Source organism: Chroicocephalus ridibundus, chromosome 11, assembly GCF_963924245.1.
Source record: "Chroicocephalus ridibundus chromosome 11, bChrRid1.1, whole genome shotgun sequence".
NCBI classification, from domain to species: domain Eukaryota; kingdom Metazoa; phylum Chordata; class Aves; order Charadriiformes; family Laridae; genus Chroicocephalus; species Chroicocephalus ridibundus.
This window is the reverse complement of record NC_086294.1, coordinates 14,715,981-14,734,390: the sequence shown is the minus strand read 5'-3', so window position 1 is coordinate 14,734,390 and position 18,410 is coordinate 14,715,981.

Here is an 18,410-nt window from a genome sequence, read left to right as displayed (position 1 = left end):
CCTCGAAGTCTTGGCTTCAAAGGAAGAACTCATCATTTGTTTTTCCCTTTATTGACGCACTTTAAAGAAAAGAAAGTGACTCTACTCAGGAAATCTGCTTTTGGGGTATTGTCAATTAAAATATTTAGCAAGCTCAGTCCTGGTAGCACATGGAGTTCAGTTTATCTATGGGTGCGAACCTCAGTGCTGTGGGTATCGGGGCATGGAAGGGGCAATCACGCTCACCGAGCAGTCGAGGAGCATTGATCGACACCAGCTTTGTTCCTGTAAGGTCCAAATCTACCTACAGGTTACTTTAAAACGCCTAAATAGCTCCTCATCAGCTAAAATCAGATGCCTGCCCTGTGTATGTTCCCCGCTGAAAGGCAAGTGCCGACAAGGGTTGGTGGGACGCTCTGGATGCAGCAGGAGAGGTTCCCTTAGCCTGCTCACACAGCAGAGGATGCTTAAAGCCAAAATGTAATTAACTTATTGGTATTTGACCAGGATGCTGTGGTAAACTCTTGTGAGAGGTCATGAGGTCTCCACTGACCACAGGAACTTGGTTTTGCAGCTCATGGCAGGTATGGTAAACCTTCAGTTAATGTCTCCGTATAACGTGTCAGGCTTTGATCTCCCTCTATAGCAATCATTTACGCCCAGCAGAATAAACCATGGTTAGTGCATGGGGAAAAATCCACTTACCTTTTCTGCTGACTTTGTCCAAAAGCGGGATTGGACACCTACTCTGATACTTGCTTCCAACTTTCTGATTCTTCTCACTGGCGTGTTTTAAATTCGTCTACAATGACTTAAATTTCGCCTTCCCTCCCCATGAGAAAAGCAAAGGGAAGGGGGTACCGTATCTTTCACAGGTGTTCTGTAGAATCTGTTTTTATATCTTTTGTGAAAGGAAGTCTGGGGCTTTGGCTTGGTTTCAGTTGACATCTTATTACCGCAGAGCCATGGTACATCTCCTGGAGAGCTGGAGCACGAAGGGCTCGGTTAGGACTTGCACAAATGGGTGATGGACCTAAACCCATTAAATGCAAGTTCTGACAGCGCGGGTCAAACTTGTTTGTGTCGGTCTTTGGGTTCCTCCTTTCTCATTCTCCTAATTGGGCTCATTTTCTGTTTAAAAATAATTGGCAGAATTTTATGATGTGAAAACAAAAATAAGGCAACTGCTGCGAAGATGTATGGAGGCAAAATGTTTTAATGTGCTTCGGAGATACCGTAGCAAACCGTTCAGTCAAAAGATGTGCGAAGAGATGCCTTTTGCCGTGACCTGCTTTCAGCTGGCGGTTGGGAGTGCAGGGGGCTGCTTTCCCTGGCTGGGTGACGGAAATATGACTTTTTGGTTTGGATCATCTAAAACTATGTGGATCAGTCAGGGCCAAGAAAAAAAAAAAAAGGAACAAAAAGGGGGGAGGGAAAAACCCCAATCCACTCTCTCCATTGATCTCTGAAAACTCAAAGAATAAGAAAAATCAATCAAAACTTCCTGGTCATATTTTAGAGAGTTTTCTTGCCACAGTGCTTGTGAAAAGTGGGGGATGGCGGGGGGGGGAAGGCTCCATCGTGTTTGGAGTCCACAGTGCTTGGAGACAGGATTTTCATACTGACCCAATCCCTGCTCATCAATTAAGCTGCAGTCCAGCTTTTTGGCAAGCTATTTGTTTAAAAATAATCTGCGTGGACTTGATCTCCTTTAAAGAAGGCTTCCCAAGCAATTTACTGGGAAATTAAAAAAAGAGGAGGAGAAGGAAAGAAAGTGGGGTGCTGGGACTGCAGCAGCCCTGGATGGGATCTCCGCCTGGGATGCTGCAAGACCGGGCACGGCTTCGTGGAGCCTGGTCCTGCGCTGGGGCAGGGCTCAGGCACGTCTCTGCCGGACATCCAACCTGTCTGAAAACGGGCGGATAATTCGGGTCCTGACTGTTTTCTGCAAGGTTTTCCTTACTTCACGCTGCCTGCTAAATCAGTTCTGTGGACGATGTATTTCTGTGCGCTTCTCAGCCATTTACGGGTGTCTTTAGATTGTAAATCCATGTTGTTTCCCACTGGCTGTGTATTTTGCATGATGTCCTTCTGCTCCCCCTTTAGGAGTAGGTATTTCTAGGTTTCAGCATCAGACATAAAGTTCAGTGCGATGAGCTGAAAATGTGCGTTTTGCTCTTACCCTGAAATACGGGATTACAATTTGCTGTCTTGGTGACTATTCCCAGTGGTGGATTTATACATTTAGGCTTGGCATTTCATGGGGAATTAATGGAGTGAGCCCCTCATAATGGAAATACTCCCCTCGCGCATCCCTCCTAGAATGAATCCAAGGGATAAGGCTGAGTAATTCCTTGAGGGTCCTCTTAAAAACGCCAGCCAAAATATTTGGATTAAGCCAGCGCAAATGGCCATGAAACTGATGGAAAGAAATTAGGTTAGTGATGGAAATAGCAATTCGCAGTTTGGGATATGAGGGGAAACGGTCACCGGTTATTCCAGGGGCTGGTCTAGGCGAAGTGTTGGATGTGCCTCAGCAATTAGTGGGTTTTATTTGTCAGAGTGAAATTTGCTGCTTTGCCAAAGTCCTGAGCAATCCCCTCTTCTTTTCACAGTTTAAGGGGGATTTAAGTGAAATGCAGACCTTGCGCTGACTCTACACGACAGTGAATTTCACTCCAAGTGAGCAGAGGGAATTGCTGGAGAGCCCTTCTAGCTAAAGGCTTACATCATGTGAAAAGAGGCTCCCAGAGACTTTGGCCGCTCCTAATGTACAGTCCAAACCCCCGAGAGCCCCTCTGACATCCAACTACTGGAGGGAATCGCAGAATTTAATATGACTACAAAGTTTCTGCTGGCTTTATCACCATCACGTGAATAAGGGATATTCAGTCCTATAGAATTCTATAGGATGCATCAGGAGAGAATATAAGCAAGATTCTGTTTTTGCAGCACTTTTTATATAAAGCCTTGTAATGTTTTTATGGCTCTGCACTGCTTTCATCGCCATTGCAAAAGAGTTTCTTGCAGCCAGTGTTCTGGCAGCGAGGAGCCGAATGGCTGATGCTTGGGTTTATGGAGTTATTACCCCTCTGTCTGCATCTTCTTGGAGCTGCCCATGAATCTGCAGTTGCTCATCAGATCTCAGGGGCTGGAGACGCTGCAATGGCTGCTGCCGCACAGAGCGATGAATTCCTACCCAAGAAAGAGGGGCAAAAGCCTGTGGAATACTTTGTCAGGTCTAGATCCAACTTCAAACTACAGTAGCTTTGACGATGCCTTGGCACTGCTCTTGCTTTGCCCAGATATGTCAACTGCCAGGTTTGGTTTTATCATACGAGGAAACAAACTGTTTAATGAATGAAACCAGATGCGCAAGATTGTGCTGAAAGACTTACAGTCACTTTGCAAAGAACTCAAGCCAGAAACCGTGGAAGAGGCACATAAAAACATTCATGGAATTTATTCTTGGCAATTAAAGGTAAATATGAATTATGCAGATACTCTCTTTTAACTGTACTATACCCATTCCTTGCGTTTCCATGCAATCTGTGTGATGCAGGACTCCTGCATGGTCTGTCTGTTCCTCATCATCCCTGTTTCATTGCGTGTAACTCAACGTGGGACACTGGCCGTGAATAGGGCTGGGGGTGGTTCCCCATTTTCTTCCCAGAGCAGAAAGATCCAGAAACACCAGTAGTTGTGAGAAGAGCAGGTCTTCAGGCAGTAGGTAGGGCAAATGCGAGTTAATTCTTGAAAGGAACCAGGCAGATATAAAAACTTGCACAAACAGCTGGTTTCAGTTTGGACAATTCCCATTGACCCGAGTGGTTTCTCCGACAGGACCCACGTGGATTAGTCAGTATAGGCTGCCTGTCATCCTCCATGCAACCAGCATGTGTTGCAACACGTCGTTCCATGAAACAAGCTAGTTAAAACTTCCTGAGAGCTACTAAAACGCTACAAAACTGAAAAATAAAATGCCTTGTTAAAAATGGATTGACTCAGAAGGTATCTTGCAACTTTCCTGTACAGCCCAAATCACTTTAAACTTCTTGGATACTTGTTTTATTAATACCAATCAGGTGAGAACCCCATTGTAACTTGGGTGAGAGACTGGTTTGGCTCTTTTAATACCCAAAGTTAATGATTAACTCTTCTCCAAGTGTCTTATTTTCAGCTTAATGTAGCCAGTAACTGCTATTAGAATAGGCTGCGGTGACAGAGTGGACTGGTTGCCAAGGTGTGGTGGCCACCAGCCCAGGTTAGCGAACAGGCACCGATGGCATCTGGGACGGAGGTAGGATGGGTGAACACGGCTGGTGCCATTCCCATGACACGCGGGGACCAGCACAATAAACGGGAGAGCCAGAATTTTCCAGGTGAATGTGAAATGAAATTAAATCATTTGTGTTTGCTTTAATATAGGGATGTCTGATATTATCTGTCTACAGCATTAGTCTGTGCTGCTGCCTTTGAAGCTAATAATTGGCATTAGGGTGGTGTGTTAGTTGCCATGTTAGGCATGATTTTGGAATGAATCTCAGTTATCCAGACAAATGGGCATTTTGATGGTATTACCCACTACCACATGATGTTACATATTCCTCGTCAGTGGCTGGGTTCAGGTTTGGGCATCGCTGGGGTTTGCGTTTTTTTCCTTAGCTAATTAAGCGTTGTGAGAAGGGCAAAAATATTTGGGGTGTTGGAGAAGAAAGGTTAAACCAGCAAAATAGGGCAAGTTTAGCCAAGTGATGCTTAAGGTGGTCATGGCTTTTGATGCTGAAGGGGTTCAGCATTGGGGATGCCGCCATTAGTGCAGCGTGTGAAGCTGCAATTAAGGGTGGGGAGAAGCAAAATGCAGATGGAATATCAGGATGTGCCCTTGGAAATGAGATCTTTAAAGCCCAGGTTAGTCACTTGAAAATGACATTGCTACAAATCTCTGGGGGGTTTGGTAGAGAGCGATCCCAGTGGGAGAAAGGCGGGCTGGAGGAGCCCAGGAGCTCTTCACAGGCTTTGGTTCTTTGGTTTTGGGTGTAACTGTTGACTCCGTCGCAATGGGCTTACATTAGGTATGAGTTGGATCTGGTTTGTGCAATGGCTTGAGTTTTTTTGGATTACGAGTTCTTAGATGATGGCCACAAAGGAATTTTAATTAGGAAAGTAAGAAAGGTTCTGCTGGAGACGGGCAAACCGCGATAATTATTGGCAGTGAGAAAGTCAGCAAAGAGCAAGTAATCAGGGAATTTATAGAGGTCTTATTAAGAATTACCTAAATGTAATTTTTAAGGGTACCTGTGAAAGAATCTCTCATAAGGAAAATGACTTAAAGTGACAGTAATGTCCACTCCTATGCTTTATCCAGTGTCCAGCTGTACTTACAAGCTTTAATGAACACACAGGTGAAGATCAAGCTAGCTGTGTGGCACTGAACGTGTAATCCCCACAAAGATCAGGGTCTCCGGAAGAACCCACTGGGGGATGCTGATTCTGCGCCGGTGTCTGTGGAAGCTCCGGGCTCTGGCGAGGCGGTCGAGATGCACAGAGCAGAGCTAGTCTGTCTGCTGGGCAACAGAGCCAAAGCCCTTTCACAGGTGGGGCAAACTGCAGAGTTTAAAAACAACTCTCTAGGAGTCCAAATGCACCTCTCTTGAAACCAAATATTTAAACATCAAAATTAAATGACCCTTTACATTTTTTTTCTGTAGGAAATAGTGCATAGCTTTGCTCTCCTCTCCAAGATCCTGAATGCCAAGTGACCTGTCAAGGAGATCATCACCGCAGCAGCATAACACACCCCTTGCACTGTACCTTGAGTTTAAACTAACATGACCAACTTCACGTGAAAATGCTCTTGGAGTAGCAAAGTGCTTGCTTGGCTAAAGGCAGCCTCCTGCTTCTCTCTGCAAAACCAGAGCTGCACAAATTCTCCTCTGCCCCCTCTGTATTTGAGAGTAGGATGCAAAAGCATCACCCTCTGCCATCGATAAAGATTTAGTTTTTCTCCATAGGTGGTCAGTTGATGGGATTGGTCAGTTGATGGGATACGCAGCATTGCCGTGCACACAGTTAAAGGCTGGTGTGAATACGGGATACCTTTACTGGACAGGGAACGACACCCACTCCTTGACCTAGAGGACATGCCTGGGCTGAGCAATATGCACACCTACGGTCTTCTCATGGGAATAGTTCTTCCACCGTGAATAAGGGCTTTTGTGGTGTCACGTGTTTCCACCTTGTGGAAGTGTCTCGGTAGAAACATCTTTAAAAGGTCATATCCTTCTTGTTCCAAATACCCTCCTCTGGCCCTGGCTGAGCTTTGAGTATGACTGTTTGAGTAGTGGAAATGGGTTGCACTTCTCAGGTGTATTCAGAGGATCAAATCTGATTTTTCTTAGACTCTGTGGCCTTGTTGTGCTCCCTCCTGAGGTTACCTCTCTGCGTACCAGCAAATGGGGCTGCACAGGAGACTTGTGTCTGTAAGAACAAACCCAGTATTTGCAACAGATGTCTTCCCAAGAGGGTCCTGGCTCTAACACAGGGACTGGACAGCCTCATGCTGACTGCCCCGGGCCAGGCTGCCACGGCATTTAAGTGTTGGTCACCTTTGAAAGGCTGGTCTTTAACCTCTTGATCTTTTATTCATAATGAAACGGGAGGGGCAGCAGGAACTTGCACTTTCTGATGTGGATTTTACTAATTAGTCCAAGTGCTTCTATAACACGTATGGGTATTTAAGGCCATGCACACCATTAATGCAAACTGCCAACGTGTAATGGGGTGAACAGCATTGGACAGACCACAGCGCTAACACCGGTAGACTCCTGCCTTGGGAGACCGTAAAAGGTTGCTCACTGTGCCCAACGCGTGTGGGAAGTAGGTTTTGCAATGGTGCAACTGCATATTTTACTGATGCCCAGTGGCTGACAAAGGCAGTGGTGGTAGGTGACCACAACAGACAGCATCTCATGCTGCTGCTGCTGGGAGGGGTATCGGATACCCACGTCTGTTGCTCGGAGCTGCAAAGCCTGGCTCCTCCCTGGCTGCCGTGGGCATGTTTGGGATCAAGGGGCGAAGGGCAGCCCAGGAGGTGGTGGTGGGGTTGGTATGTGGTGCTGCTCTTGGACATGAACCATGGCTTTGTCCAGGGCAGAGGCCTGCTGAAACAGGGTTCTTCTCCCATTGATGAATGCTGCAAAGATCAAAACGACGCAAGTCCCTTTGTAGTGGTGGCTGGTCTTTTGCTCTGTACCTCTTCCCGTCTGAGGCTGTCACATGTGCTGAGGAACTGAAGAACCACTTGGCCCTTGTAAGCGCCCCGCTGGTAGATGCTGCCTGTAGAAATAAGGTAAATGGCTCACCAGAAGTCGTACTATGAGCTGGTAGCTCTTGACATTTGTTACCAAGCAAGTGGTGCATCAGAAAAGGGTGACAGGACCTTCTCAAGGCAGAAAGCAGGTGATGCAGTGACTATGTCCTCGCTGGTGAACACGTGCTGAGTACCGCAAGCAGCCCCTGGCAGTGCCAGCCCCAGCACGAGACCCAGCAGAAGCTCTTCTCCTAACAGCAATTATTTGCAATGGATCGGGGAGGTCTGGGTTCGGTTCGAGCCCACATACCCACAGCCAGGTGAACTCTGCCTGGCGCAAGGTGCAGGTTGGCAAGAGATGGGGGGGGATGAAAGATGGTGAAAAAGGAGCTCTTGTCTTCCTGTTAGACACGTGTTTTGAGTTGGGTGAAGCAGCTGCAGCCTGATACACAGCCACACTCCTCTAAAGACTGCAGCTGTGTCCAGCTCTGCTTAAATATTTCTTGATCAAATTGAATGGAAACTGCTCATTAGCTCCTACAGCCTGCAAAAACCATGTACCGTTTAAGTTTCAGTTAAAACCTTCAATTTGACTAAAGTAGTATAAAAGGGCCTTGGCGATTCATGAGCTCGTTTAAAGGGAGAAGGGGATTTGCTACATAAATAAGGTATGTGGTAGATGTCAGACTGAAAACACGATTGATCTGGGAAGCTTTTCTCCATGTCATTAGAGACTGGATTACTGTTAAGCACAGAAAAACAGCTAACTCCTTTAAGTAGTTAATTTGAATATACAGAAGCAAAAGGAAGAGTAGGAGGAAGATGTAGGTCAAGTGCTTCAGGAAGATGCCAGGCGAATGTTCAAAGAACCGCAAGATTGGTTTTTACCCGTGTCAGAAGTAGCTGCATGCACTTCAGCTGTTGGTATGGTATTTTGCTCCTATTAAAAGAAAACTTAAAAAAAAAAAAAAAAGACACAAGCAAATAAAAGTAATACTGCTGCTGGTGGGCAATATGGGGGCATCTTGCTATGGCTTGTTGGTGTCCCCAACCAGGAGCCCCCATCCATAAGGTGTCACACTCGTAGCCCAGGCTGTCTCTGTCGCAGCCCAGCTCGACCGACCGTTGTTCCCACTCGTAGGAGCACAAATAGCTGAGACCAGCAAAGAGTTGGAGGGAGAACTTGCTTTCGCTTCCTTTTCAGTATGGTGAGGGAGTAGGATTTGTTTGTGAGTCTGTATGAGACCAGGGAAATTTGGGAGACTGGGAAAAATCTGCCACTAAGTAATTTTTTTCTGAGAAGCTGAACAAAAAAGGCCATTAAATCTTGTGGGACCACCACACCAACTCAGAAAAACCATCTAAAGTATAAACCAAGGGTACGGGCAAGCAGTGCTTGAGCTTTGCTGTTTGACCTCCTCCAGCCCCACCGGCACCGGCTCTTGCTTTGCCCCACAACAGGGGTTTGGATGAGGTTTAATCGCACCCGGGCCGTGCCTCTGCCCCCAGCTCATGCGGTCTGGAGAGACCTGGTGTTCGTAAGGGAACTCTGAAGAAACCCACTGAACAGCCATCGTTAAAATGAATTATTTTTGCTTAGTCTGGCTTAAAAAAAAAAAAAGCCAAAGCAAAAAAAACCCCAACCCCTTGCCATAAAGCTAAAAGGTTTTAGATTATTTGTTTTAATATGACACCGTTCCTGAAAACGGTTGTGAATGTGACTTTTGCACAAGCCTGTTGTAGGACACAGTGTGCTGCAATAGCCACTTCCATTGTGCGATCCTTCCCCACATGAAAAGCACAAGATTCTTCTTTCAAGAAGGGGAAAACCTTGCGTTATTTCTTCTGTGACCTACTTGTCCCTGAGAGGCTCCATGCAGAGCAGCGTTCTGCACCTTTGCTTTGATGCTCTGCTGGTCATACAGCTTGTAGAGGTTTTGGGGCATTTTGGGGTGGTTTTTGCCAGCCCTTCAGCTGCTTGGTCCCAGCCTGGGCTGTGCTCAGGGCACAATCTCTGGCTTGGAGATGACTGGGTGCGAGCAGAGGTGTGAAGAGTCAGGGCAGGAGATGTAGCTTTGAGCTGGATGGAAAGGACGGTGGGATGGGAGGAACAGGGCCACCTCCAAATCACTGAGCTGCTCCACAAGAGCTCGTTGAGGAACTAAAAGAAAGAGAAAGGAAGACCAAAACTAGGTCAAAGTTGGCTTCAAAGAAGAACCAAACGTTAATGCCTTGTGTGTGATCTGTGCTGGGAAACTTCACAAGCCGTTTCCACTGGTTCAAAGGGTAACGTATGTGCACTGCACCGTTCACGGCCGAGCTGACGCCGCGGATGATCTGCCAGAGCCTGTGAACAGGGCACCTTCCTCCTGGAAGGCCAGGGCATGATGGCTCCAAAACCAGCCTCAGAAGGTGCCTTTTGCACAGTAATATTAGGAAAAAAAAGAAAAGTAAATGTAGTTTTTCTTCTCCTTTGTCACCCTGTGCACTGCAGACTCAAACAAGGATGATTTTGCAACCTGGGAAATGCCATCCATGGCTCTGAAAGTGATGAATGTGAATTTTACTCTTTGGGGACATTTCTAACTCATCATCTGTGAATTATGATGGTAAATTCAGAGCAGCTACAGGGATACCCATCAAATGTGGGCAGCCGGCAGTGCCTATCTTACTGGTCCTAAAATGGGAATGAATTAATTTCTTTGATTCATGCCTCCATCTACTGAGAACTCATTGAAGGAGAGCTATGACAGCTGATCTCCCCAAGGGATGCAGGAAAGCTAAAACCAAGTGATGTTTTCTCCCCGGAGTGTAAGAAGCTGTTAATTGGCAGGATATATGGCACTGGCCATAATTTTTGAGAGCTTTGCTCATTTTTTGTGGCTGCTCTTAATCACGTTCCTACATTTCATAGTGCAAATCTTCTTGCTGAAGTCCTGAAATTGATTTAAAAGGGGACGAGACCCAATAAAATATGGTGACGTAAAAATACCAGCTGGTGATCACAAGTTCTGGGAGTCATTCTCGCTTCACCCCATTTCACAGTCCAATGGACATCTGGTTTTGTCCACTTTGAAGCATCTTCTATAACTCATCAATAACAGTAGACTAAGATTTTTGTCTCTACTGTGGTGGAAACCAGGAGGGGGCTGCTGGAGCTGTGGAGGAACAGTGTCAGTTTGGAACTCAGTGGAGGGAAAAGGGAATGGGCAACAGCTCTGCTGGAGCTAAATCTCTGTAGAAATGTGGCCTGTGGTTGAGGAGACTGAAGCAATACTTCACTCTACAAGCGGATGTGGGGCCGGTCAGGCCATGCCAGGTTGTAAGGCATTTGATGTATTTAAGACCTTGCCGTTAACTCAGAGAGCAATGCTGAAGGTACCCTGCAGCACGGCTGTCTGAGGAACACCAGCCTCTGATGGAAACGAGCAGTGCAACTTCATCGGAGTGTGCAAAATGAAAGAGAAACTACCTCTGAGCTTGTGAGCAGCCTGCCAAGACCTCCCCACACTTGCAGTTTTATGGGGATCCAAGCTCTCCACCAGGAGGTGAGATTTTTTTGCAGGAGAAGACACCCGAGGCAGAAGAGAGCAAGGTTCCTGATGTCCAAGCCAAGCAATGTCCCCTGTTGCTGCACCGAGTGGGTGATGGTCACAGCTGGAGTAACCTGAGGTGGGAAGAGGAAAGGTGGGAGCCCAGCCTGGGTGAAGGAGCCCAGCCTGGGCCAAGAGGATGGAGACAGCCAGGCTTCTCGGAGAGGGGCGAGACACCATCGCGGCAGAGACGGAGGGACTATCAAAATATGAATGCAAATGGGGTATTTATGTCTTTCAGGTTGGCAAGTGATGAGCACCTTAATGTCTTGCCAGAAACAATGCTCTTAATGTTAAAAGAAAAGCTGCAGGCCATAAAAAGTGAGCAAGAAGAATTCAGGGCTTTCAGGGATAAACGTAAAGAAATATGGGAGTAGGTGTATAGGGAAATGAGAGATAACATCTTCAGTTGTTTCAGGGAAAAGGGCAATGATTTGGGGGTTGAAAGCGAGTCGAACGATTCATCTTCTTACTGAAGAAGCAGGGGATTAAATGGCTTAGGAAGAACCTGGGGGTGTCTTCCAGGTCCTATGGAAGGTCTTGGCAAACTGCAGAATTTGAAACAGCCAAAGGAAAAGTCAGGTCGCGTCCCCGAGAGCCAACCCCTCGAGGTGGCTGAAGACACATGCAAGAGAGCAGCTTTCCTCCTTCGGAGGCGAAAATTGAGTACTGCAGTGAAAGTCTTTGGGAAGAGGAAGTGTTGATCCATTCTTTCCCCGTGTCTTGAGAAGGTATTTCTTGGAATAGTAGGTGGGCTACAACAATCCTGCGCGAGACGTAATTGCAAAGGATGAAAATATCCTGCAGTAAAGGAGGGTAAATGGGAGCATGAAAGACAGAGCAGTTAGAGGTAAACGTGGAAACTTGTTTGGACAGATTGGACCCAGACAAAGTGCTTGTGTCGTGGCTTTAATGAATTTTTGGGGTTAGAGGAGCCCTGGGCTGCAGCCTGGTCCCTGTGCCCTTGGCACAGCATGGCTGGCACTGCCCCACCAGCACAGCTTTATCGTCCTGAGGGACAGAGCCTGGCCAGGCTGCGGATTTGGGTCGGAGCAAACCTCCTGAGGTGGCAGCCGGGTTTGCACCCCTCTAATATCCACCCCAAAATGCGTCAGAGCCCCTTTTCCTGGGCAGTTGCACTCTGCCCTGACCTCCTTGGCTTGTTTTTTCTGCTGTTAGCCATTCTGGAGCAGCTGTTAGCCGCTCTGGAGCTTGTTGCTTACCCCATTGGTTTTCAACGAGCTCTTGAGGAAGCACTTCTTCATCAGCACTTAGCAACGAGTACCGTGGTTCTCCATCCCTCTCCGTTGCCGTACAAAATGGTCTGGAGCCCATCAGCGCCAGAGAGGCCGTTGGCTCCGCGGTGTCTCCAAGCCCATCTCCTGCCCAGCCCAAACTCCGCACAACTCGTTCTGCGTCCCAGGGACAAGCGCAGCAGTAAGCATATTGGCACAAGGCATTTCCTTTTTTTTTTTTTTTTTCTTTAATGGTTATTCCCACATCCTCCTCCTCCAGCCTGTGCCCTTCCAACCCACTTCCAGTAATTAAAATGGTAATCCCAGTGTCTGCCATTCGCTTGCTGCCTTTGTTACTTCGCCCTTATAAATCCTACGCAGCCCCGAGGCTTTGATCTGCCTGTATGTCCTGCCCTTGGATAATGGGCCCAGAACAGCTGCCATTAACATATTCTTAAAAATCTTGGTTTTTCTTCAGGTTTAAGCATTGGTGCCTTCTGTGCTATTTAGTCCTTAGTTATTCTAGTTATAGAGTAGTTACATTATTTAGTTCTTTAGTTATTCTAGTTTTGCCAAGTACGTTTTTGTACACTTGCATGAAGGAGTGTATGGATTTGAACACAAGCCTTGCCGCTATATTTGGGAAATCTGGTTTTCGGGGGTTTTTTGGTGTCTGGGTTCCTATCACCCCTGAGCCCAAGCTGGGGTGGGGGGGCTGCACCGGCAGCTGTCAGTGCCATGTGCCTGCCCATCCTTGCTGGTGCCCGTCCTCGCCGGTGGCCATCCTCCTGGCTACAGGCCCCCAAACCTCCCTGAGTATTTTTGGTCCTGCATCTATGATCCATCAGCATCACTAGATGGCACGTGTGAGCCGTTCGCGTCTGACTAGCGCGGGACAAGCCAGGCAGTGCGATTTCTTCCCTCAACCTTACTTTTTTAATACTTTTGTGGCCGCTTCTGCCAGCAGGATGCGTAGAACACACCCGAACCTGAACTACAGCCCCATTAAACACCATCCCGCTACCCAGTGGGGCTCTGCCCCCTCCCTCTTCCTCCACCTTCCACCCCAGGGATGGACCGGGATAGCGCTGTTGCTCCGCCATCCCTCGCGAGCACTAAGCCCAAGAAATACCACATAATAAATACAAAAAATGCTTTATCTTTTTAAAGATTGTCTTTTATCATATTTCATGAATCCTGCCTCTGTAGAAATAATTGGCTTTTTCTAATATTTTATGAATTCTGTCTCTGTCTCAATAACTACCTGCAAAAATGCTGGCGATCGAAGTCTAAAAGCGCAGAGTGACAGTGGTCTAAGGGTATGTGCTGGCAGGGGACAGGGTGGTGGCTGTCCCACGGCCTGGCCCCGAGCAGCTGGTGGCCTTCCTCTGGGACGTCTGTCCCCCCACTGTCACTACAGGGGTGACAGGCACCTAACGTATGGCCTCAAGTGGCTGAAACCAAGTGTCAACGTGCTCCTCAACTGCCCTCAGGCTGGTGTTAACATCTGTGCCTTAATGGGACCTTTGTCACATCCACCAGGAGGAATTATTCAGTTTATGAGGTGCCTCGTTAAGGGCTGGGTGTGCCAAGTGTGGAGCTGGCGGAGGAATTTCCTTCACTAAAGCTTTCAATCAAAGTTTAAGCCCAAAGATCAAAGAGAGGCTTTTGGACAGACAGAAATAAAATGCTTTGATCCAAAGAGAATAGAAATTGGTAGCACTAATTCTAATCAATGAAATTGAGAGGCTGATGTGTGTGTGTGGAATCAGTGTTTATTGTCAACTTCTGCCTTATTCTTTCATAATAATTTAACTGTATTTCCACGCTGTGACCGATGTTTCTCGGAGCTGAGAGGAAAATCACCTCTTCCTTCTCTAAGGTGGAGCAGATCAAAGAGCAGAATTCCTTCCGAAAGAAGAAACCTGCATCCTCACAGGATGCTGCTGTCGCTGTCCTGCCTGCTGGACTTCATCCAGGCTGGATGCGGGAAGAAAACAAATCTCTGCCAGGCTCTCGAGGCAGCGTCCCCAGGAGACGGGCTGCTCCCGGCCGCGGCAGAACTGCCAGACGCCGGGTGATGCTTTGGCTTGTGCTCGGGAAATGATGCCTGCTCCAAACCCCACTGGGATCCCTGGAAAAGCTGCCCCGAGCTCAGCTTAGCGCAGTGAAGCGGCTGAACTATTTTTTCACCTGTGTCTGAACACGTAGGGGGAGGTTTTGCTCTAATCTTCCCTGCATCATAGAATCATAGAATTGCCCGGGTTGGAAGGGACCTTTCAGACACCGAGTCCAACCATCAACCTAACTCTGACAAAAACCATCACTAACCCATGTCCCTCAGCACCACGTCTGCCCGGCTTTTAAATACCTCCAGGGATGGTGCCTCAACCCCATCCCTGGGCAGCCTGTTCCAATACTTGACAACCCTTTCAGTGTAAAAATTTTTCCTAATATCCATCCTAAACCTCCCCTGGCACAACTTGAGGCTGTTTGCTCGTGGAAGGGAAGCCCTCCCCACCTCTCCATCATGGCCTTCGTTTTCAAAATCTTTTGTGCCATCATTTTGCAGCATTTGCACCCTGCAGCTGCCTTTTTTAAGAAACTTTAATGATTCTTGGTTTGAGTCACTCACCGATCCTCCCTGCAAGGCGTGGTGGTGTGACCCCAAGGCAACCAGCAATGCTCATCGCCAGCTCTAGAAAACATTTCTTTGGGAATGAATCTTTTTTTAGGAGTTTCTATAAACGAAAGGAGAGCTCCCAGCCGGCGCTTTGCATGAGATCCTTGGCTGGGAAGTGTGAATTGTAGGGACCGTAAAGAGCTCCTTTCTGAGGAGCCCGGAGCAGATGTGGCAACAGACTTTCTCGGCAGCCTGGCACAGCCTGCTCCCCCAACAGCAGGGTCCGTGTCCTCCGAGGAATACCCCTTCCTTCATCTTCCAGGAAAAAAACCCAACCCTTTTTCGCAGAGCAGCCCCCCGGCTTCAATTGCAAATGGCACTTGGTCCCGTGCTGATGCAGCCCTCCTGTCCCTGCCAGGGAGGGGGTTACAACTGTGCTCGGTACCCAGCTTTCATCTGATGCCAGGACTCGCTCAAAGGGCTGTGAAAGGTCTTTTCTCTCGCAGGCTCCTGACCGTGGAATCCTTCCTCTCGAGTTTCTGGTATTACATCCCTCCTATTCTCGCCAGGCAGTTGTTGGCCAGTCCTAATATTTTGAGTGTTTTGAAGAGGAAAACCCGCGCGTTGTGGAATTGGAAGGAGAACTCTGGCTGTTCCTGTGTAACGCCAAGGATGGGTCTAAACCCACAGTGAGGTGGGAAGGACCTGCCGGCCACCTCTGGTCCTCTCCATGGGCGCTTCGTTTCCCTGCAGCACTGTGTGGGCAGGAAACTAAGAAATGCAGCTCGTTGGTGTGGGTTTTTCTGCCCTGGACCAGAGATGCCCCCTTCTGCCATGGGAAGAAGTAGCTCAAATGGAAAAGCTGTATATAAGATAATACACTCCATGTACGCCCTTCTGTATGGGTGTATCCGTCTTCTTTAGGATAACTGATAATTTAATAAATGTTATTTATTGCACTAAATAAGTCAAATTATTCTACTACCCTAGTCCGATGGTAACTCCCACCACGTCCATCAGTGCTAATCACGGTCGCATCCATTCAGCAGCAGCAGCAACATTTTGTCACAAGGCTTAGAGAGACAGAAGATCTCGGGCTGTATACTCAGTTTTATCTGAAGGAATTTAGAGACCTGTAATCTAAACCTCTGTGTCCTATTTTATTGGGTACTGAACCTACAGCTGCGTTTCAGGCTGTGGGTGTGCACGCGTTTTGCCCTCATGCATTCGGTTTAACTGCACAGAATAAACACCGCGGCTGATGAACAGGTGTTCAGAGTTTTGTTGTGCTTTTTATTTTTTAAAAAACAATGTCACAATTTGTCTGTATTTGCGGGATCGTTCAGTCAGGCAGCCTAAATATGACTTGATTAAATAATCACTTAAATAGAGCTCAACCGCTCGCCTTTTTTTTTTTAATTTTTGGCAAATATCAATCCAATGTGAATGTTTTGCTGCCAAGCCCCCGTTTGCTTCCAGCAGCGTTCTAGTGCCTAAACTTCATTTGCGAAGATGACAAAAACGAGCATCCTTTTCGCTCCAGCAGTTCTCGCTTGCCAAGGTGTTTTTCCCTTGACCACTTTAGATGGCTGTGAGACTTGCTGCCGTGCCACCGACGGCGACCAGCCGCGAGCCCTGGCAGCTTCTTCCTTCCCGGAATCTCTCGTCCATCGCTGCAGCTCCCTGGCAAACGCGCCGAGGATGAGCCGCGATTGCACTTTTCATACCTAAACTGATCTGTTGTGCGAGGGCTGGCTTCTCTGGAACCAATTGTCAATGTGAAATACTGGATATCTTCCCTTTCTGACCATGTCCTTGCCCGGAAACACCCGTCAGAGAAGAGTAAACTGTGTTTGGTGGCCAGGAAAACGTCTCACCTGGAGGCCAGCTGCTGCCGTCCCCACTGCCTGTGCCTTATTTGATGAGTAGGTTCATTCCAGTTGTATCCAGCATTCTGATCCTGCACAAATGAAACAAGTGTTAGACACTATTGCTAATAATCGTGTTTGCAGCTCTGTAACCACAGTGTGGAAGGCTTCTCTGCCAAATTAACAGCAATGCTTCCTGAATTTAAAGAGCCTACAAATAATGTTTTGCTTGGCAGGTATTTATCGCCTCTTTATCTTACACACCGTATCTTCGCTGCTTCTCTAACATTGCTTTCAAGACAAGTGGAAACTGCCTCAAGTTGTGCCAGGGGAGGTTTAGGATGGGTATTAGGAAAAATTTTTACACTGAAAGGGTTATTAAGCGTTGGAACAGGCTGCCCAGGGAAGGGGTTGAGGCACCATCCCTGGAGGTATCTAAAAGCCGGGCAGACGTGGTGCTGAGGGACGTGGGTTAGTGGTGGGTTTGTCAGTGTTAGGTTGATGGTTGGACTCGATGATCTGAAAGGTCCCTTCCAACCTGGGCAATTCTATGATTCTATCATCATGTCTATTCAGAAAATATTGTGGCTTGTGAAAACTTTGGTTTGGATTTTTCCTTTTCCAAAGAGGTGAAGAGGGCTATTGTGTCCTTCAACACCTGCAGAAAAAAAAAAGGTGTGCCAGGAGGGCATGACTTCAGCTTCTTCCCTCTTTTCTTCTCCACAGATCTCTTTGGTACCTGACAACGGTGCCACGCTCGATGCCTCCATGTCACTCACCGCTTCCCCGTGGTCCCTGATCTCGCCCACGCTCTGTTCTCAAAGAGACGACTACTCCAGCCAGCCTCCTCTGGCATATTAAATTTCCAACTCTCCCCCAACAATTCAAGTTGTAAAATCCATGACACGTGTTTTGACAGCCCGCACCCACGGCTGAGGGTGCCTGTCACCTTCCCCTCTGCCCTGCCCGGGGAGGTGGGCCTTTGCCTCCCCAACGTGAAGATGGGCTTCCCGAGCCCACGGGGGCTCATGCTCCTGCAAAGAGCCCTGTTTGAAGCAGACCACTGGTCCAGGACAGGCAGGAGAAAAAGGGCTGTGGCCTTTGCAACTTGTGTTCGGAGTGAAAAGGAAAATACACAGTGACGGAGAGGCTCTTGGCTTTGATCATTGCTGGTTACGGGAAATAAAAACATAACCCAAACGGAGTGAGCGAGGGGAGTAATAATGTCAGGTCAATCTCTTTGTTATTCTCCGAGATCAAAAGAACCTGGGGGATTTTAGCTTTTATTGCCTCCCCCTTTTGTTTTCTACTTTTTGGCTTTCTTCCTTAAAAATCAATACAGCCCTCTCTGGGCTTGTAATGCCCTCATGCCCCCCACCCCTGCTAGCCCCAAACCCCCTGCAGACTGCGTGCATGGCGCTGGTGTAGCACATCAAGCAGGGATGCCCATCGCTGCTCAGCCTGCTGGGAGCTTCTTCGGTAGAAATGCTAAAATAAGCCTTTCTTAGAATCATGGAATGGTTTGGGTTGGAAGGGGCCTTAAAGACCATCCAGTTCCAACACCCTGCCCTGGGCAGGGACACCTCCCACCAGACCAGGTTGCTCCACGCCTCAAGGATAACTCGCACGATTAGTTTGTCCACACTCTGTTTTTTGAAAATAACCGGTTAAAACCACTCAACTATTTTTAAGAATTTTAAAGAGATTTGAATCATCCTGAGAGAGTGGGGAAGGAGGGAGCAGTGACATGTGGGCATATGAGATGAGCTTATTGGGGGTGCTGGTGGACAAGAAACTCAA